We start from the raw sequence: 24,005 nt of genomic DNA on the forward strand, positions 1-24,005 counted from the left end.
TAAACAAGTTTGTAGTCTATGTCACCCACATATAGGGTTCTAGGTGCGATTCCTTCTGTTCCATTCTTTAAAACACAGGTAACTTGGGCGTACTCTTTATCGTGGCCTCTCCTCACGATACCTCTTAATTGCTTAGCCTCTCCTCAAGTCAATTTACTCAATATTCAACACTTGTCATTCTCAAACTACTTATCCCAGCCACCCCACGTTACTGGTTTTCCCCTTGTCACTTTCTTCACCCACTGCCCATTTGCACTTTTGCTGCCTCACTCAATTTTACTCACCATTCGGTTTTCGACTTCCGACTCTCTGGATCATACACCTCCTTCGTAGCCTCTTCAAATTTCCATCTGTTCAGCTTCCTGTAGGTGCCTGAGGGGTTTCTGCCTGAAAACAAGGGACATGTCTAACCTAGCTTGCAAGACATTCGTTAAACTAAAAACCGGTATCTACAGGGAGCTTCACGTCATTTCAACCAAATGGTAGAGGTTGTGCGATATTTCCGGGACCCCAAAGCTTACTTATCTCGATGGGTATCTAACCATCCTATCTCTGCAACCATGTGAACTGGAGTCTTCCAGCCCTTTAAGATAAGGTAGCAACACCCTTGAGATAGATGGGGATGCAGAAGTTACTCAAACATCAATAATCGAAATGACTCAGGTAGTTGTCAAAAGGATAACTGTTTTAATATCAGTTTTCTAAAACAGGGAGTACAACGGACATCAACGGACATCTCAGCGTAAGGTCTCTCAATGCATCTTGAAAAAAATCATTCTTTTATAACAAAAAATCGTCATAGGTGATGTCAACCTGCGTATCACTAACGTCCTCCTACGTGGCAAACTACAAAAACCTAGTGGCAAGTGTGATAGGGTCTAAGGGAATATTTAAGTATATGATCCATACTCATCTAAGGCAGTGAAAGAAAGTGATTTGCTTCTTAACATCAGGTGGGGCAACTAAGCCCTCCCTCAAACAGGTCACTATGAACTTCACTAAATACACAACATCGCATTGGCTACACAAACTATAGGACCCTAAATCTTGCTGTCCCCTACCATTACTCTAACCTCCGTCTGTACTTTTCCACCTACTTCTAGCAGAACGCAGACTGGACTTCCAAGTGCTGGTGAGCTAGTCTTCAACCATAGCTTCCCACCAATTAGCATAATCATCCATCATCAACTCAGTGGTCTGCTGTCAGTTAGGGCTTTGAACTTGTCCTCCGGAGTGTTCTCTGCTCTGGAGAATTCAGAGGAGTGATGGCATGTTCTGCCCTCATACGTAGGTGTGACCATCATGTTCGTCCAACTTCATCCCTCCAAGTGATTGAAGACCACTAAATCGAGCCTCTCGTGTATTAAAAATACTATTTTCTAATAGACCTCTGACATCTTCCTTGTTTTGTTCATGCCTCCTGAACAGGAGCTTTGTTCTTTCACACGATTTGTATCCAATATCTGCTCACCCCAGCCTGATACGGCCTTGGCTTCTTGGCTCATCTAGTGTCGCCTTTCTGAGATTCACTTTGTAATTCACCAGTTTTCTAACCGGCGACACACTGGAATAGAGGCCTTCCTTTAGCTCAGCTCTGCTATAACACGTAGTGGAAACATCCATTCTTTACTCGCTTATATATATGAATTCAGTGAAAAAACTTTGTTAAAGGGACGTTATGGTTAAGTTGCGTTACTAAAAACCTATGAAATTCAGTGAAAAATCTTTGTTAAAGGGATGTTATGGTTACAAGTAAAACCGAAAACCCCCAGAAATTCGCCAGTTATGGTACGCTAAGCAACCAAAACTCGCACCACCACCGTGCACTGATAAGACTAACACCCAGGACATTAGGACACCTCCATTTTGATTGTGACCTTAGGACACATAAGATGTCCGCTTATCCACAATTAACCACAATGGGGGTGTCCCAAGGACATTATGCCTGTTCGTACAGTCCGTATTGAAAAGGGAGGTGTCGCAGGACACTAAATTCATCCGCATGTATGCAACTATGCACAATAAGGTGTCCTTAGAACATACCCTCTGTTCACATTGTCCGCAACCACAATGAAAATGTCCGTAGAACACATAGCCTGTCCACCAGTCCGCGAAGTTGTGATGCACAGTTAATTTGGTCGGGGACCTGAACTCTGTCCGTAGAACACCCGCATCCATGCGTATTACACCCTTGGGTCCTAACAACATTGCGCCTGACCGTAACTGTCTGCCGCACGTGTGTAGCACTTTTAATTATTTCGAATACACAAACACTATCCGTAGAACACCAGCACGCATGCGAACAGCAGACCCCGTGCATTTGGTGTCCTACGGACACCCGTCCCATTCGCAGTGTCCACGACATCATCATGTGACCGCAACCACGCTAAGCATTGGTCCTTGTTCGCTAACACAGTCTGGGCCCCCGGACATTAAATAAGTGCTTCTTTGAGCAATCCAAGGTATTTTACTGGTAAAATTCACTCTCCACTTGTTCCACACAATGTCCCTAGTGATCTAGATACTTTTTGAGACCTTTTTTGGTGTTCGAAATATTTGCAGACAGCGTGGGTGACCGCAAAGCGCGTCCCAGCACCCCTATAAAAGGCCTCACCCCAGAGCTGATCCTCATTCTGCTTTTGCATTTCCAAGCAAGACAGACCATTGCTGGACATTGATCCTTGGTGGACCTGCTTTTGCTACTGCATTAATTCCTTTTGGGAAATTCCTAACAGCTGTCCTGATGGCATCCATGGCTGCTGATGGTGCTACTTCTGTCTCAGCACCACTGCCAACCCCTCCACCACCACCACCTCCCCTTGGGCCTGCTGAGGGGAACGGGCATGAGGATACAGAGGAGGATGAAGAGGATGAGGTAGTGGAAGTCCCTACTACTAGCACTCACCAAGAGTCTTGGGTGTGGAGGTTGTTTGCCACTCTTGATGGAGTACCAAAAGCTTGAGCAAACAAGGTGCGCTGCACTCTGGGCCAGATGGTGCTGAGTCATGGCAAACCAGGTTTGTACAGGTACGTTATTACCTCAATGAAGCAACACCTAAAGTAATTCCATGGTGGGGCTATTTGTAAGGTTGTACCTTGCAATAAACGTAGTAGGTCGAGTTCCTCTGCAGCATCCTCTGTTTCTGCTCCTGCCACCACAAGAGACACTCCTGTGGGGCAGGGCATCCCTCCAGCTGCCTCGCAGGCCATACGTGATTCTGTAGACACTTACCTTTCGAGGGTCACAGTATTATGTATGTACTGCGACTCTGCAGGGGGGAGACCCTTTGAAGTGCTTTTGAGGCTGCGGTCTGGGAGCATCAGAAGGACTGCCAAATACCTGAGTAAGGCCCACCCTCCCTCTCTCCACCTGCCCTTTCTCATCCCCGTGGTTGGTGCCCCTTCCTTACCCTCCCTTCCCTTCCTTTCCTTATGTGTCATGTCTGAAAAATCAAAAGAAAATGCAAAACAACAAAAAACAATAAAAGGCTCTTTTCAGAGCCGCCTTTCACAGTTCAAAAATAAAAGTGCCAATGCAATGCTGCAGGGCCTTGTGCATTTTTTGAAGTCCGTGGACAGTTTGCGAACATTGACATTTTTTGGGGGCTGCCCTATCAAAACCATTGCACTCTTCTCCGTGATGGAGTGGTGGCTCTGAAAAGAGCCTTTTGGTGGTTTTTTTTGTGTTGCAAAAACTTCAAATGTTCAACACCTACTGGAAAAAGTATTTCTGTAATTCCAAAAAGGGTCGCAATGCATTTTGTATATTTCACAGAAAAATCTGATTGCCAGCATAAGTAAGATGTACTCCATCTCTGGGAAAAATGTGTGTACTAAGAAACATCATATTTTCATTGTGGAAAGAGAACATGCCAACATCTCTCAAAAAGGCACAAACAGCCTTGTTGACATTGTGCCTCGCTTTCTCCATATTGTGGACCAAGTGAAAAAGAAAGCAGCCACATTTGTCTGCAATACGAGAAACAATTACTCCGGACTTTGGAAACATGTCCATGACTTTCCCAAGTCCTTCTTTTATTGCAAATTGCAAAGAGATTCCAGAGACATGTCCTAAACTGTTCCCTCCACAATGAATAATAATAATGTCTGGATGATTCTGTGTCACCAAAGTAGCACAAAGAAGAACCAAATCCAACCACTTCATTCCACGCACTCCATGCCAGTGCACTTCCACATGAGGGAATCCAAAATGTGCAGCTACTCCATAGCAATCTGCATGCACCTCCAACCAATTTATCCACGAGTCTCCCAAAACCCAGAAAATCTGCCTTCTGAAAGACACAGCCATAGCTGTTTGCTCTCCTCTCAGGAAAAACACTTTCTGACAAAGTCTCTCCTTACAAATCACACCCAGTAAACCTTATTGACCAATACCTTGCCCTGCTATGCCTCATTTGCATGCCTCTCATCCTCAAAATCCCTGTATGTAATACACACTTTCCACGGACAACAGCAATGTCCAAGGACAAATCGCAAAATCTGAGAGTGGCGGATGAAAATTTAAATCGTGTGCCCCATTTGCCCTTTGAGGTTGGCTCTGAAAAGAGCCTTTTTTATTTTGTTTTAAGATGCTTCAGAAACACCTTTTATTTTGTAAATGTCTTTTTTTTATTTTCCTTATTTTCCTCCAAACATCTTCACATTAGCTTCTCCAAAGCAATCCTTATGTTCCAAAACAGCATGGCATTTCCCATAAAAGATAAAGACATGCCATCTTATTTAAAGTAAACAACATTACCAGACTCAATGTTGTCATTATTGCAAAAGAACATTCCAGCTCTAATCATAAAAGCAATCATGCCTTGGTTAATTAAACACCTAGAAACATTTTGCTGAGGACATAAAACAGACCTATTGTCCCATACTGCCCTAGGTACCAAAGCAGAAAAAATAACCTTGAGATTTGAAAGGACTTTCATTACTGTCTGAACAAAGTTTTCCAGATCTTGCAACAAAGTAGGGGCACTGACATAGCCCAAATGAAAGCACCACAGTGCAAGACAACCAGATGTGGACTATTAAACCTAGCCATAGCCTGACAAACTTCTAGCATTGCCTGCAAATTAAAACCAGGCACAGTGCACCACACCACCTCCACTCCTTTTATGTCAAAATTGTTAGCCACATTACTAGATTTAGCATACTGCTCCAAACCATTCACAAACATATCTCCAACCACTAACACCCTGACTTTCTCGACCACCACCATCTTCACTACACACACACTCTCTCAATACAAAGCAGAACCTCAACACCTAATTGGCTAATCCCCAAAATACACTCCCATTTCATGCTCAGAAGCACCGGATGTGGGACACCCTGTCCGCGAACATCCGCGGTGTCCGCGCAGTGCATAAGTAACACTGGGGCAGCCCTTCTACCCATTCCACTTCACTCTCTGCACCATTCCCTCATTGGCTACTGTTAAGCAGTCACACAACCATCCACCAATCACATCCAAGAACTCTACATCTAACTCCATCATCACAGTTCAGCACTTTAGATGTACTGTTGATCACTCTGAGTACAATGGGCTATGATTGCAAAGCACGTACCGCAACAACTACTGTAAAACTCTCCAAGATTTCTGCTTGCAGATTCATCCACATCCAAATGAATGAACACAAACTACAGGTACGAATATTTTGTGGACAGTACATGTACATCTCTTATAAAAATGCTTATAAACAGGGTATCTGCCACTTACGCTGTATATCCTGTATAAAAAGCTCACTGTCATTCCTTCTATCTACTATGATCAAGTGTTGCTTGCAAAGCTGTCTGCTCTCCAAATTTTTATTTACCCATGTTACTACCTGTACTGTGCAAATGGTTATTCTCTTCATTCATTCTGTCATTTGTGTAACTACTGCGACCTTTTTATCCACATCTCAACTATAATAGCATTTAATGCATTATAATGCATAGAATGTACATACGCTTTCCTTTCTATATATTCTGGATATTTTATGTACAATCTATCATTTGAACTTCCTTTAAAATGATAATAGTAATCAGACACAACACACACAGCGGTCTAGCAAAGTGTCATTTCATGTTTAAAGATGTGAGAAATAACACTATGATTGTAGGTGAAGGCTTTGTAGTGTGTTAGAAAATGACACGCAGCCAGGATGAGTACATGCATCTTTATTCATGCACACAGATAGCCAATATCATTTGAAAGGCTCCCAGCTGAAACAACACCACTGCCTCCACAACTATTCTTCCAATCTAGACAGCTCTCTCATTCCAGGTGGCTTCCCATTCCGTTCTAGAATTTACCACAGCATTCAACTATACACAGGTGCAGTCATGTCTATCACATCATGTACATCAAATCATGCACAACTATGTACAAATAGTGTAGTAAACCAACACATACAACAGCTCCCCCCTTCCCTTCAGTCTGCTACGCAAGCACCACACCCTTCATTGCAAACCTTACTCTATTTCCGACTCTCCCATCTCCAAGCACCACACCATCATCCAGTAGTTTTCAAATCACCTGCAGTCTGGTAAACTTGCTTTGTCCCTTTGCCACTTTTCCAAGTTTTCTTACTTGAACCTTCTACCTTACAACTATCTTGGAAAGTAATAAGCTGCTGAACCCATCACATCCTTCTGCTTTATTTCCCACACCTTCACAAATGTATACTTTCCGTGCTTTTCCCCACAGTTCCTGCCATTTACCTGGTTATTTCTCCTATCTCCTAACATCCAATAAAACTGCCTTAAACAGCCAATTGTAATCTGTGTGATCTCTATTGTAATCATTTCAAAGGCACGTTCAACTGACAGATTCTAAGCAAAATATGCAGAATGCACATAGATAAAGGAAAGTGCATCTACATGCTATCCACAGTTATCAGAAAGCACTGCTACTGCAAACAGAAACAAATTCATGTCTACATTAACAACAGTACTATTACCACACATATTTACTATCTTCTTTCTTTCACAATTGCAGTGAAGACCACTCTCCTGTAAACCAGCAGCGTATGAAGTACGAACCAGAACTCAGAAGAAACCTACTCTTTCCATCCAAAAAATGAAGTGCAATACTGCCATATTTTCTGTTACTCAAACACTGTATAATTCTAGTACTGTAGAACAAACAATTGTATTAATCCTGCAGCATTGGATTCAGTATTACTGATTGCCCCTCAGCAGCTGCACACTTTGTATTGTCATCTAAACACGAGTATAGTAACACACAAATACGAGAATAGCCTTCCCAACCTGAAGTAACAGCCCATTGCACAATCACACACCTTTACATGAATGCTTACCATCATACTCAGACACTCATGCACAAAGCACACATACACTGCACAACATCCCAACCCACACTTTCTTTTTTCTCCAACAGACCCCAAAGAATGCCTACCAAAAAGCAACTCCGTAGAAAGCAACGCAAAAGTAGACACAATCTAAATAAAAGTGTCCAAAGTAAGCATTCACCTCTAGCAAAATTTGTACAAAAAGTTCAAACAAAACAGCTAATACACTCACTAAGTGAAACAAAACCAGCTTCGAGTAAGGAAACTTTGCCTCCTCTTTCAAAATGTAAAAAGAAACAGAAAGTAATTAACAAGACAGCAGCTACCACTAGTGCTAACACTTCAGCTGTAAATCTCGATATAGCCACAAGTAAGCATATCAAAAAAAATTATTTTACAAAAAATGTTCCGCCACAGAGTCCTTCAGATCCTTATAAAAACAGGAAAGAAATTGCGCTCAACCATTAAAAGCTACCGTATAAAATTAATCCTGCAAGCTCTCAAAGACAGTGCAATCCTTCTCAAAAGAAAATTATTTATTTTAGTTTTAAACAGAATGAAACCACTAAGAAAACTAAGCACTAAACTACAAAAAAGACTTCTCAATAAATGAAATATCATCAATGATAGCTTCGGAAACATCTGTGGAGGTGAATGGACTCACACCACCAGCACATAACCATATTTCAATGAAGAAGAATACAAACAAAAGCAAATAAACCAAATTGCCAAACATAGCAGTGGACAAGGGTATGAAATGTTACGAATACCATTATGGAACAAGAAACGGTGCTAACAAAAATATCCATGGAAAACTTAGTATCAATTCTCTATTCCACTGAACCAATGCGACCAGTCTACAAATAGCAGCGCACATCAATGTGTAACATAGCCAAAAAATCTTTCAGATCTTTACGCCAGTTCCTCAGTCAGTATGTGAAAGGCAAAGACAAATTGAAAATAAAACTATTACAAAGTATCGACTCTTATCCAGTGCGCAAATACACAGGACTAAAAGGACATTCATTAGCCTGCATTTCTGGACCTATTTACAAAAGCACTTTCCACCATATCAAAATGATATCAACACACCATTCAACTATAAAAATCTGGTTCATAAACTGTACTATTTCAAAAGTCTTGCTTTAGCACTAGCCAATTTAAATAACAATCTTCTACATGGTACATACAGCCAAAGAACTGCTTGAAGAAATAGAGCATATCCAAAGAAAATGTAAATGTTGATATTGTTGACACTGTTGATACTACTGCCCTTATGCCCAATGTTGTCTCTGCATTACCTGTTATGCCTAGTGCCGACACCACGACCAATCCCAAAAACATACTACCCCCTATCCCTGACCCACCCACTACCCCCCCCAGACCACCCACTTCTATCACACCTCCTCCGGTCCACACCCTCAGTTGCGCCCTGCTCAACGCTCGCTCCGTACCTGCCCACGCCCTCGACATCAACGACCTGATCATTAAGGACAATCTTGACCTCCTATTCCTCACAGAAACCTGGCTCAATGAAAGTTCAGGCCCGGCACTATCTCTGGCTATTCCGTCGGGGTACTCCATATTCAGGAAGGACCGCACCTTTCAAAGAGGTGGTGGCGTGGCCCTCATCGCCAGGGAAACCTTTGCTATTAGGGAAATGGCAGGGCAACTTGACCACAATAGTGACTACCTCCCACTCAAAATTAATGTTTCTCCTAACTGCACCATAACTGTGCACATTGTCTACAGCCCTCCGGGTCCTTGCACTGACTTCCATGACACCCTCATCTTCGCACTGTCTAACAATATCAAAAAGACTTCACAGGTCATACTCCTGGGCGACTTCAACTTGGGGCTCAATGACCCTAAGGACCCCCATGCCAAAACCCTCAAGAACGCCCTATCCACCCTGGGCTTTGCGCAATCTGTCTCTGACTCCACCCACATCAAGGGGCGCACCCTCGACTGGATCAGTCAACATAGCTGCTCACTACTTGTCACGGAAAACACGCCCATCCCATGGTCTGACCACCACTACATCCAATTCAACCTTCGCACCAAAAAAGAGACCAACTCACCTCCCGCCCCCTGCCCAGCTACTCTCGCCAGGAGCTCCCGCCAGCTCACAGCCGAGAATTTAGCACCCTACCTCCGCAACCCCGCCTTGCAGGCCCCATTCTCCAACAACCCAGAAACCCTAGCCAACACTTTCAAAGAAGTCATCACCCAAGCAGTTGACGCCGTTGCGCCACTGACGCTCAAAAAAGCTAAGAAAACCAAACACGCTAATTCATGGTTCTCCAAAGAACTCCTTGAACAACGGGCGCAAAAGAGGACTGCCCTCTCCATTTGGAAAGCTAACCCTTCAGAAACCACCAAAAATGCGTTCAAAGCCATCTCTAAATCCTACAAAACTAACATCACCCTAGCTAAAGCTGCCTCCTTCAACGCTAGGATCTACGACGCCAAATCTGGGTCAAAGGAAATGTTCACCATATTCAGGGAACTGGAAAAACCATCCTCTCCTCCTCCTGCTCTCATCAAAGATGACAACTGGTGCAATAGCATTCAATCCGCAATGCTAGACAAGCTTAACACTCTTCAAACTAAAATTCGTGGCCACCAAAAAGCCCTTTCCCGCCTCATAGCTAACCTACATAGTCAACCCACCACACCGTCCACCACTAATCCTTCTCCATCTTTTGACTTCAAAGATATTACTGAGCACGAGGTCATCACCCTGCTCAAGTCCATCAAACCCTCCAACTGTAAGGGAGATGCCTGTCCAGCTAGTCTCATTAAAGACTCAGCACAGATCCTAGCTCCTTTCCTTACAGCATTCATTAATTCATCCTTCCAGTCTGGCCACGTTCCAACCGGACTTAAGGAGGCCTGGGTACGCCCACTCCTCAAAAAACCCTCGCTGGACCCAACGATCCCGGGGAATTATCGACCTATCACCACTGTACCCTTCCTGCTGAAAATCTTGGACAAAGCAGCTTACCTGCAAGTCCAAAAGTTCCTTGAAGAAAACCGTCTCCTTGGCATGCGGCAATCTGGCTTCCGCCCACGACACGGCACCGAAACAGCTCTCTTGGACCTAAAGAACCAAATGGACGATCTAAGAGACGCAGGGAAACCTGCTCTCCTTCTGCTCCTGGATCTATCCGCCGCCTTTGACCTGGTGGACCACAACACCTTGTGTCACCATCTAGCTACCCAAGCTAACTTTTCCCCCAAAGCTTGTGAATGGATTTCCTCCTTCCTCCAAGAAAGGGCCATGAAAGTCTTCTCCGATTCAGCCTGTGCCACCCCTAGCCACATCACCTGCGGTGTGCCTCAGGGCTCATGTATCGCGCCCACGCTCTACAACCTCTTCACGAGGCCACTGTTCAGCATCCTTGACTCCCTGGGCATCTCGTATACTAACTATGCGGATGAAACCCAGGTCCTCATCCCACTCACAGGCGACTACCTGGCGGATACTAAAACTCTTACCACCATCTACTCCACTATCCAATCATGGATGGCAGACAACTGGCTATGCCTCAATAGTGAAAAAACCGAACTCCTCCTCATAGGAGCACCTTCCACGATGGGGAACCTCGGTGTACAGTACTCTTCCTTCACTATTGACAACATTCCCATCAAGGTCTCCAATCATGTGAAGACACTCGGAGTCTACCTAGACTCCGACTTGTCAATGGATAGACAGGTCAATGCCATTGCCTCCTCCTCAGCCTATTACTCGAAAGTCCTCAACGCTGCCAGACCTTTCTTGTCACGCCAGAATTGCCTCACCATTGCCAGGGCAATAATTGAATCTAGGCTGGACTACTGTAATGCCCTACACGTTGGGACCTCCAATAAGAACCTGGCCAAACTTCAGCTAGTTCAAAATAATGCACTTAGGGCGGCCACAGGCACCGCGAGAAAAGACCACATCTCAGAAGTCAGAAGACAGGCACACTGGCTTCCGGTGAAAGAGAGGATTGTTTTCAAAACACTCGCCCTCACCCACAAATGCCTCCATGAACTTGCTCCACCCTACCTGACCCAAAGAATCACCAAGCACTCTGCCACCAGACCATTAAGAACGTGCTATTCCAACACGATTGTCACGCCCAAATCACGCAAGGTGCGCGCCGGTGGTGCCAGCTTTCCCACGCGGGCCGCCACCCACTGGAACGCACTGCCACCTCACATCAGAATGATTGAATCCCACCAAGCCTTCCGCAAAGCTGTTAAAACCAAGCTCTTTGTATGAAACCTACCTGACTGCATTCTGTCACTGTATTATGATTATCATTCTTCACTTGTAACTATGCCTGTAATTGTGTATCCATAAGACCTCTCGTCTCATGCATATCTGCTGAATTAAGAATCCAACACCTACTTGTAACAGCGCCTCGATGTCCATGGGCTGCAAGTGCGCTATACAAATGTGAATAAATAAATAAATAAATAAATAAATAAATAAAAATATTTTGGAAGTGAAAGCCACTTACAAAATACAATTGCTTTACAACAGACGAGCAACAACTTTACAGATGGCAACCTTCTACTACACACATACAAAAAAGAAATACTAAAGTTTAAAAGTACATCTGCTGAAGTACCAAACCATGTGTGTGTGTGTTGCCGCAGGACGTTTTATAAGAATGGCACAAAAACTATAGACATAATGTACAATATAGAAGACAATGAAGATTTCAAGTGGTTCCAATGAGCTCTCCATCTTATGGCAGAAAACAAATACGAAATGACTGACACCTTAATACTTTGCAGTTAATGCACTGCAAAACTTGACAACAACTAAACACCTTTACGTGTTATATCAAATAACTTGGAATTATTCCTACTACCAAAACTCCTGCAACAACTTAAATTGTATGAGAGCATCATAATTTAAACAGTGCACCCATTTCAAGCAATAATAGGCCTTCAACCGAAAACAGCCAGACCACTTCCCTCTGAATTGCTGAACGGTATTCATGGCAAAGTAGTTTATTTGCCTTTAGATCTCAAAGAAAATATACACACTCTGGGAGTGCAACGTCCAATAGATCAATCTTTAATTATCTTTGTAAATGGCGTACCTAAAAAAGACAAAAAGATTTGAAACATCTCGTGGACTTACATAAAGTTAGACAAGCCCTGCAATATGTAAAAGACAACAATGAATACTACAAAGAAATAAATATTGAAGAAAACCTGAGGGAAACCACTGAATAATTCAAGACTCATCAGAAACTGGTCAATTTCAACTTCTAGATCCTGCTACAGAATGCAATATTTTAGACTAGTCTACAATTCACCCATTACACTCTAAAGACACCACAGATGATGTGCTGGAAACGTACCAAATGTGACAAGCCAAAGGATCTCCAATCAGCATATGGGAAAAAAGTATAGAAGCAAGGGCCTTTCCTCTACTCTTTCCAACTGGAAAAGGAGACAGGTACGGTGATAGACCCACACAAATAACAGCATCAGAATACCGCTCTTTACAAATGTATTCTGAGGACCCCAGATTCAGACAAAATGTGGAATACATATTCCACCTTCTCTTTGAAAGTGAATTAACAACTCCATTCTACGGAGTTGCACACACATTGAAATCAGGTACCAATTTTCAAAATATGTCAGTGTGCTCCGGGACCCCCAATTGGCCCATAGAGTAGAGGTTTGGCCAGAAGCACTTTACGACAATATAGCAGCACCCGTGAGATGGATGAGGGTGCAGATTTAATACTCCAACACCAATCAATAAGGACAACTCAACGGTTTGGCAAAGGGAGTCCGTTTAATGACACGAACAAAAAACACAATGGTGCGATCTTTCTTCTCGCTTCAACTCCAATGAACTTCATAAAAATCCTAACATTTATACTGAAAACTCGTCATCATTGACATGTAACACTCAAAATTTGACATGCAATTCTATTGGTTCAGAAAAGGTAACTTTACTATAGGTACTTTATCTGTATATGGTAACAGAGTGAGGGGATTGGGAAAACACTGTCAGGTGGGCATCTAAGCCCTTCCTTCAAAAATGACTACTGCAGACGTCAATAAAAGTATGACGTCCCATTGGTTCTACTAACAATAGGACCCTAGATTACTTGGTCCACGGTGATTGGGTTGGCACCAACCCCATGCATGCATTTTCACTTTGCTTAGCAGCACGCAGAATGGTCGGCCAGGTGCAGGGTGCCCCTCAACTCACCCGGCCTTCCTCCAATCAATCATCACTTTAGTGGCTATGTGTCAATTATTTTACTGCGGTTGGCCTCAAGACTGCATCTTCTGCCTCGATATCGTCTCCTGGCTCACAGCCATGCGTAGGTGTGGGGGTCTTGCTCTGTTCGTTCGGTTGGTCACGTGATACAGACACTGTGGATTTGCCTTTTCCTCTAAAATGCATGTATTTTATTTTATGTTCACCCACCACCTGCCTTCGCCTTCTTATCTTGCCTCTTCAAAACAGTATATTCTGGTCCTTGCTTCAGTTAATTGTAGCTACTGCTCGTTCATTTTGATGGATACGACCTCGGTTCCCTAGGCACAAGTTGCCTCTGCTGAGTTTCGTTTCTGCCACTCAGCTCCTGATGTCGTTGAATGTGAAACCTTTCTCGAATGGCCATAGTGATTTTTGTTGATTCTGCTTTTTGTGCAAATTGGAAGTATATTTCATATAAAGTGCTTTATTTGAGGTAAATCTGTATATGGCACTTGCCGCACTATCCCTCTACTAAGCATAGCAAGCCACACAATTCTCTTAGCTTTCTTGCGGTTCCAAGCATACGTACATGTGTAACTGGTCAAATATCTTTGCCATGCTTACAGTTTAAGCTTTGTTCATTTGACATCGCCTTCACACTCTAAGTTCACAATATCCTTTTTCATGGCGTTTTGTCTCTTTATGTCATTCTCTGGTTGTCATTTCTTCTATAGGTGAGTCAGTCCGGGTCCTCATGACGTCACCATTCATCATCCATTAGGACCTTTTTGGTTTCTTCAGGGACTGTACTCAGGCAATCTTCATTTCTTCTCATTTGTTGATATGGCTTCCTCAATGGGTACCTTACTATCCATGGTTTCCTATGTACTGGTACTTCAATAGGCATCGTTCTTCTGATAGGTAGTGGACAGAGCCCCACCGTGGCACTCTGCTAGTTTATTTGCTGATAATACTTCGCATATCTCGGTGGGAACGTTCCTGGTACAAAATGGATGGTTGGAGTGCGGGCTGCATTTGAGACCTCCTATACACTCCCACCTCTGGGCGATTCATCGACCACTTTCACCTCCTTCTTTGGATCCATCTTCTTTGGCTCCTCTGTATTCACCTTCACTTCATCACCTGGGCCCATTCCTTCTTCATCTTCTGGGTCTATGCATGATGGTCTGAAGAACTGTCTCTTTGGAGTCCATATTTTTATGACTCCTTTTAAACTTCCTGCTGTTCTCACGTGTTCGTCTTTATTCCATGTCATCAGTTGACACTGTCCATTTGGGCTGCAGTAAACCCATCTTCCCACATAATTTCTATCCTTCTTGGGATTTGGTGCATGAATGCTGGCTTTCACAAAATCTTTTATTTCTTCGTCAGTCAAGTCTTTGGGCTTCCATCCTGGCTCGACATCGATCATATTCTTCATCCCTATGGCTTTTTTCGCAGTTTTCTGGCACTGGGAGACTATTATCTTGACAACACAGAATCCTAGCAGTATCATCACTAACATGGCTCCTAGAAACTTGAATGCATCTGCCATCCATTGTGGAACCCATGAGAATAGTGATCCAAACCAACTTTCATCATCAACTTCGTCCGTCTGATCAATCATCTGGTTCTGCAGTTTTGTCGGCATACCTATGGCTTCTGTTAGAGTTCCGTTTTCCTCATTGTGAGAAGGTATAAATGTGCAACATGATTCTCCGATTTTTGCACAAACTCCACCATCCATGGCTGTGATCATGTCAAGCACATATCTATTTTGGAGAGTCATCAGTCGGACTGATCTTAATTTCTCCTTGATCGCGTTGAATCCTTTTATGGTTGTGTTGATGGTCTGCAGTAACTCCCATCTGGTTGTCTGCAACCATTTAGTATTTGCTCCAACTTGAAATCTTGGCATGAAATTTGTTGTGAACACTGATGAGGTGAGGCTAAACAGTCTGTGTTCATATGGGATTGCATGAAAGGCTTCTTCTGATTTGGCAGAGCAGTCATTTTCTCTTTTCATTCGGGTCAACAGATCTACAGATTCCCTTTTCCTCAGGTGTGCATCTGCTTTTGGGAAACTGTCAATATTCAGGTCACTTTTTGGGATCACCAATGCTGGAACGTGGACATTCACTATTGTACATATGCCTCCCCAGTTTCTCAGCAGTCGGATGTATGCTTTGGATCCACATGCCCAATAATGATCCATTATCACTGCAGTTCCATGCATCATTCCTGGAGCATCAAAGATTCATCCACAGTTCTGATTCTCTCCCATTTTCTTGTGCCATTATTCCTGAAACACAATTTTGATCTCTCCAGTGGTACTATTTTCAAGGGTCCTCCCCTGTCTTCGACCCATGACAGCAGTTTTGCAAGCCTTGGCCATAATGGCTTGCATATTCTTTGTGAATTTTCAATTGCTTCCTTGCAGGCTCTGAGGACCATCAATGCCCTGCAAATTACTACTCCTTTCTCCCATCTGTCTGGTGAAAGCACTGTTCCCCAAATCTGCATTTGCCTCTGTTCTTCCAACTTTGAGCCTCTTCTTGAGTTTTTCCTTGGACATTTAGTTTCTGTTTCACTTCCCATCTGATTTCCGATCCTTTCACTCCAAGTTTCTCGTACCTGATCACATGATTCCTAGTATGAGCTCTGTCTCTTGTCTTTATGTCTTGAACATAATCATCTTCATCATGATCAGTTTTTTCAGTTGCCCATTTCAGTGAGGCATTACTACCCATGAACTGGCCTCTGGTTTTGCACAATGCTACATGCGAAAGACAGTGTGCTGTCTGGGCATCAATTTCTACAGCTACGAAGATCTTGTACTTCCCCATGCTATATGGTAGGAGTGCACAAACAAAACATTCCCACTCTGAACTTCGTCTTCCAACTTCCTTCATGTGTTGGTACCAAATGTTGTTTCCCAAATGTGCTATGCTGTCCAAGTAATCATTTTGTTTGTTGTTGTCTCCATGCATGCTTCTCTTGATTCTTACAGTTTTCATGTAGTTCGCTATAACTACTTTCCTGAATGCATCTATAAGGCTCTTTCTTGCAGGGGGATTCTCAGGTATCCTGGTCCATGGTGCAGGCCTCTGCATCTGTGCCATTTGAGTAGATAAAAGTCTGGCAGTTCTTTCCTTGTCCTAATATATATTTTTCTTTCTGGTTAGAAATGTCCACATCCACTCTGGCTGGGTTCAGGATATGGCTGTACTGTGAAACTTGTACTTGTCCCTTTCACTGGAACATATATGCTTGGTAATGTTGTCTCTGTGGGTTTATTCTTCAACTCGAGAGCACTTATACAATCTAAGCTTGACTACTGTAACAGCCTTTACCTAGGGGCTAACCAAGCCATAATTTATGAGCTCCAAGTTTGCCAAAACAACGCGCTGTGCGCAGCATTAAACATCCCTAGGAGAGAGCACATCTCCCCCATCAGAATCTCCTGCAAATGGCTTTCCATTCAACAAAAAATTGACCTAAAAACGCTTTGCCTCACATACAAAGCCCTTAACCACCTTGCCCCCCCTATCTTACCAACAAACTCTCCCTGAAACCTAACACCAGAATTACCAGATCTGCCAACACCCTCTGCCTCATGGTGCCTAGATTCTCCTCCAAAAAAGCTGGTGGCTCAAGCTTCTCGGTCCTCGACCCTCAACTTTGGAACTCCCTACCGCTGAGCACCAAGTCTGACCCCTCATTCCATATGTTTAGGAAGCTAGTCATTGGTTGGCTATTGGACAAACAATAAACTAATCCTCAGCCTGACTAAGACCACACATACTGTATATACTGTACATACTATTTAAATGTCTCAATTGTTTACCCTAATTGCACTGACTGTATATATTGTATATTACCTTCACATATTGTATTACTGTTAATTCTATATATATACTGCGCCTTCTGTAACTTGCCTATAAGTGCCCTTTTACTCCAGGGTCTGGTGCGCTATATAAATAAAATAAACAAACAAACAAACAAACAAACTCCTCTTGTCTTTTCCTTGCTTTGGCTATGAATGGCCATAATGTATCTCCTATAAATTTTGCTCATGCAGAGATCTTCTCTGAGTTTGCTTTTGCCTTTCTTGGTGTTGGCTCAAGAGTTTCTGATAGAGCTGTTTCTGTTGGCTTTCTTTCCAACTCTTCCTGTCTTTCCACGACGTCTGCTTCCTTCATTTTGCTCTTTACTTTACTTGTGGTGAGATTTCTCATAGTAGGCAGTCTTTTCTTCTCCCATGCTTGGGATTGTGGGCGTGCAGTCATTGATACTTGGCCTGGTGTATGTGCATTCAATGTTTGCACATAGATAAAGGAAAGTGCATCTACATGCTATCCACAGTTATCAGAAAGCACTGCTACTGCAAACAGAAACAAATTCATGTCTACATTAACAACAGTACTATTACCACACATATTTACTATCTTCTTTCTTTCACAATTGCAGTGAAGACCACTCTCCTGTAAACCAGCAGCGTATGAAGTACGAACCAGAACTCAGAAGAAACCTACTCTTTCCATCCAAAAAATGAAGTGCAATACTGCCATATTTTCTGTTACTCGAACACTGTATAATTCTAGTACTGTAGAACAAACAATTGTATTAATCCTGCAGCATTGGATTCAGTATTACTGATTGACCCTCAGCAGCTGCACACTTTGTATTGTCATCTAAACACGAGTATAGTAACACACAAATACGAGAATAGCCTTCCCAACCTGAAGTAACAGCCCATTGCACAATCACACACCTTTGCATGTATGCTTACCATCATACTCAGACACTCATGCACAAAGCACACATACACTGCACAACATCCCAACCCACACTTTCTTTTTTTCTCCAACAGACCCCAAAGAATGCCTACCAAAAAGCAACTCCGTAGAAAGCAATGCAAAAGTAGACAAAATCTAAATAAAAGTGTCCAAAGTAAGCATTCACCTCTAGCAAAATTTGTACAAAAAGTTCAAACAAAACAGCTAATACAGTCACTAAGTGAAACAAAACCAGCTTTGAGTAAGGAAACTTTGCCTCCTCTTTCAAAATGTAAAAAGAAACAGAAAGTAATTAACAAGACAGCAGCTACCACTAGTGCTAACACTTCAGCTGTAAATCTCGATATAGCCACAAGTAAGCATAGCAAAAAAATTATTTTACAAAAAATGTTCCGCCACAGAGTCCTTCAGATCCTTATAAAAACAGGAAAGAAATTGCGCTCAACCATTAAAAGCTACCGTATGAAATGAATCCTGGAAGCTCTCATAGACAGTGCAATCCTTCTCAAAAGGAAATTATTTATTTTAGTTTTAAACAGAATGAAACCACTAAGAAAACTAAGCACTAAACTACAAAAAAGACTTCTCAATAAATGAAATATCAACAATGATAGCTTCGGAAACATCTGTGGAGGTGAATGGACTCACATCACCAGCACATAACCATATTTCAATGAAGAAGCATACAAACAAAAGCAAATAAACCAAATTGCCAAACATAGCAGTGGACAAGGATATGAAATGTTAAGAATACCATTATGGAACAAGAAACGCTGCTAACAAAAATATCCATGGAAAACTTAGTATCAATTCTCTATTCCACTGAACCAATGCGACCAGTCTACAAATAGCAGCGCACATCAATGTGTAACATAGCCAAAAAATCTTTCAGATATTTCTGCCAGTTCCTCAGTCAGTATGTGAAAGGCAAAGACAAATTGAAAATAAAACTATGACAAAGTATCGACTCTTATCCAGTGCACAAATACACAGGACTAAAAGGACATTCATTAGCCTGCATTTCTGGACCTATTTACAAAAGCACTTTCCACCATATCAAAATGATATCAACACACCATTCAACTATAAGAAATCTGGTTCATAAACTGTACTATTTCAAAAGTCCTGCTTTAGCACTAGCCAATTTAAATAACAATCTTATACCTGGTACAGCCAAAGAACTACTTGAAGAAATAGAGCATATCCAAAGAAAATATTTTGGAAGTGAAAGCCACTTACAAAATACAATTGCTTTACAACAGACGAGCAACAACTTTACAGATGGCAACCTTCTACTACAAACATACAAAAAGAAATACTAAAGTTTAAAAGTACATCTGCTGAAGTACCAAACCATGTGTGTGTGTGTTGCCGCAGGACTTTTTATAAGAATGGCACAAAAACTATAGACATAGTGCCTCATTAGGACCCAGGCGGTAAGGGGTTTACGGCGGCGTAAACAGCGCCGACCCTTACCGCCTGATTCCGAGGTCCCTTAGCGCCATGGAGGATTTAACACCTGCTTTTAGCAGGTGTTAAAATCCATGGCGCTAAAGGACCTTGTTGTTAATTACGCCACCGTAATTTACGGTGGCGTAATTAACGCCTTCCCCACTCCCATTATTCCCTATGGAGCAGAAATGGGAATGGGGAAGGGTAAATGGGGATTGGGGACTTACCGCCCCGCCAACCTCGGAATGGGGCGGTAAGTCCGCCAACCACCATGGCGTAAACGTAGTTTACGCCATGGTGGTAAAGGTACGACCCAGGCGGTAACTTACCGCCTGGGTCGTAATGAGGCCCATAATGTACAATATAGAAGACAATGAAGATTCCAAGTGGTTCCAATGAACTCTCCATCTTATAGCAGAAAACAAATACGAAATGACTGACCCCTTAATACTTTGCAGTTAATGCACTGCAAAACTTGACAACAACTAAACACCTTTACGTGTTATATCAAATAACTTGGAATTATTCCTACTACCAAAACTCCTGCAACAACTTAAATTGTATGAGAGCATCATAATTTAAACAGTGCACCCATTTCAAGCAATAATAGGCCTTCAACCGAAAACAGCCAAACCACCTCCCTCTGAATTACTGAACGGTATTCATGGCAAAGTAGTTTATTTGCCTTTAGATCTCAAAGAAAATATACACACTCTGGGAGTGCAACGTCCAATAGATCAATCTTTAATTATCTTTGTAAATGGCGTACCTAAAAAAGACAAAAAGATTCGCAACAACTCGTGGACTTACATAAAGTTAGACAAGCCCTGCAATATGTAAAAGACAACAATGAATACTACAAAGAAATAAATATTGAAGAAAACCTGAGGGAAACCACTGAAATAATTCAAGACTCATCAGAAACTGGTCAATTTCAACTTCTAGATCCTGCTACAGAATCCAATATTTTAGACCAGTCTACAATTCACCCATTACACTCTAAAGACACCACAGATGATGTGCTGGAAACGTACCAAATGTGACAAGCCAAAGGATCTCCAATCAGCATATGGGAAAAAAGTATAGAAGCAAGGGCCTTTCCTCTACTCTTTCCAACTGGAAAAGGAGACAGGTACGGTGATAGACCCACACAAATAACAGTATCAGAATACTGCTCTTTACAAATGTATTCTGAGGACCCCAGATTCAGACAAAATGTGGAATACATATTCCACCTTCTCTTTGAAAGTTAATTAACAACTCTATTCTACGGAGTTGCACACACATTGAAATCAGGTACCAATTTTCAAAATATGTCAGTGTGCTCCGGGACCCCCAATCGGCCCATAGAGTAGGGGTTTGCCCAGAAGCACTTTACAACAAGATAGCAGCACCCGTGAGATGGATGAGGGTACAGATTTAATACTCCAACACCAATCAATAAGGACAACTCAACGGTTTGGCAAAGGGAGTCCGTTTAATGACACGTACAAAAAACGCAATGGTGCGATCTTTCTTCTCGCTTCAACTCCAATGAACTTCATAAAAATCCTAACATTTATACTGAAAACTCGTCATCATTGACGTGTAACACTCAAAATTTGACAATCAATTCTATTGGTTCAGAAAAGGTAACTTTACTATAGGTACTATATCTGTATATGTTAACAGAGTGAGGGGATTTGGAAAACACTGTCAGGTGGGCATCTAAGCCCTTCCTTCAAAAATGACTACTGCAGACGTCACTAAAAGTATGACGTCCCATTGGTTCTACTAACAATAGGACCCTAGATTACTTGGTCCACGGTGATTGGGTTGGCACCAACCCCATGCATGCTTTTTCACTTTGCTTAGCAGCACGCAGAATGGTCGGCCAGGTGCAGGGTGCCCCTCAACTCACCCGGCCTTCCTCCAATCAATCATCACTTTAGTGGCTATGTGTCAATTATTTTGCTGTGGTTGGCCTCAAGACTGCATCTTCTGCCTCGATATCGTCTCCTGGCTAACAGCCATGCGTAGGTGTGGGGGTCTTGCTCTGTTCGTTCGTCTGGTCACGTGATACAGACACTGTGGATTAGCCTTTTCCTCAAAAATGCATGTATTTTATTTTATGTTCACCCACCACCTGCCATCGCCTTCTTATCTTGCCTCTTCAAAACAGTATATTCTGGTCCTTGCTTCAGTTAATTGTAGCTACTGCTCGTTCATTTTGATGGATACGACCTCGGTTCCCCAGCCACAAGTTGCCTCTGCTGAGTTTCCTTTCTGCCGCTCAGCTCCTGATGTCGTTGAATGTGAAACCTTTCTCGAATGGCCTTAGTGATTTTTGTTGATTCTGCTTTTTGTGCAAATTGGAAGTATATTTCATATAAAGTGCTTTATTTGAGGTAAATCTGTATATGGCACTTGGCGCACTATCCCTCTACTAAGCATAGCAAGCCACACAATTCTCTTAGCTTTCTTGCGGTTCCAAGCATATGTACATGTGTAACTGGTCAAATATCTTTGCCATGCTTACAGTTTAAGCTTTGTTCATTTGACATCGCCTTCACACTCTAAGTTCACAATATCCTTTTTCATGGCGTTTTGTCTCTTTATGTCATTCTCTGGTCGTCATTTCTTCTATAGGTGAGTCAGTCCGAGTCCTCATGACGTCACCATTCATCATCCATTAGGACCTTTTTGGTTTCTTCAGGGACTGTACTCAGGCAATCTTCATTTCTTCTCATTTGTTGATATGGCTTCCTCAATGGGTACCTTACTATCCATGGTTTCCTATGTACTGGTACTTCAATAGGCATCGTTCTTCTGATAGGTACTGGACAGAGCCCCACTGTGGCTCTCTGCTAGTTTATTTGCTGATAATACTTCGCATATCTCGGTGGGAACGTTCCTGGTACAAAATGGATGGTTGGAGTGCGGGCTGCATTTGAGACCTCCTATACACTCCCACCTCTGGGCGATTCATCGACCACTTTCACCTCCTTCTTTGGATCCATCTTCTTTGGCTCCTCTGTATTCACCTTCACTTAATCACCTGGGCCCATTCCTTCTTCATCTTCTGGGTCTATGCATGATGGTCTGAAGAACTGTCTCTTTGGAGTCCATATTTTTATGACTCCTTTTAAACTTCCTGCTGTTCTCACGTGTTTGTCTTTATTCCATGTCATCAGTTGACACTGTCCATTTGGGCTGCAGTAAACCCATCTTCCCACATAATTTCTATGCTTCTTGGGATTTGGTGCATGAATGCTGGCTTTCACAAAATCTTTTATTTCTTCGTCAGTCAAGTCTTTGGGCTTCCATCCTGGCTCGACATTGATCATATTCTTCATCCCTATGGCTTTTTTCGCAGTTTTCTGGCACTGGGAGACTATTATCTTGACAACACAGAATCCTAGCAGTATCATCACTAACATGGCTCCTAGAAACTTGAATGCATCTGCCATCCATTGTGGAACCCATGAGAATAGTGATCCAAACCAACTTTCATCATCAACTTCGTCCGTCTGATCAATCATCTGGTTCTGCAGTTTTGTCGGCATACCTATGGCTTCTGTTAGAGTTCCGTTTTCCTCATTGTGAGAAGGTATAAATGTGCAACATGATTTTCCGATTTTTGCACAAACTCCACCATCCGTGGCTGTGATCATGTCAAGCACATATCTATTTTGGAGAGTCATCAGTCGGACTGATCTTAATTTCTCCTTGATCGCGTTGAATCCTTTTATGGTTGTGTTGATGGTCTGCAGTAACTCCCATCTGGTTGTCTGCAACCATTTAGTATTTGCTCCAACTTGAAATCTTGGCATGAAATTTGTTGTGAACACTGATGAGGTGAGGCTAAACAGTCTGTGTTCATATGGGATTGCATGAAAGGCTTCTTCTGATTTGGCAGAGCAGTCATTTTCTCTTCTCATTCGGGTCAACAGTTCTACAGATTCCCTTTTCCTCTCTGGTCGTCATTTCTTCTATAGGTGAGTCAGTCCGGGTCCTCATGACGTCACCATTCATCATCCATTAGGACCTTTTTGGTTTCTTCAGGGACTGTACTCAGGCAATCTTCATTTCTTCTCATTTGTTGATATGGCTTCATCAATGGGTACCTTACTATCCATGGTTTCCTATGTACTGGTACTTCAATAGGCATCGTTCTTCTGATAGGTACTGGACAGAGCCCCACCGTGGCTCTCTGATAGTTTATTTGCTGCTAATACTTCACAT

This window comes from Ambystoma mexicanum, chromosome 6p (genome assembly GCF_040938575.1).
Source record: "Ambystoma mexicanum isolate Mex_15411 chromosome 6p, UKY_AmexF1_1, whole genome shotgun sequence".
NCBI lineage: Eukaryota > Metazoa > Chordata > Amphibia > Caudata > Ambystomatidae > Ambystoma > Ambystoma mexicanum.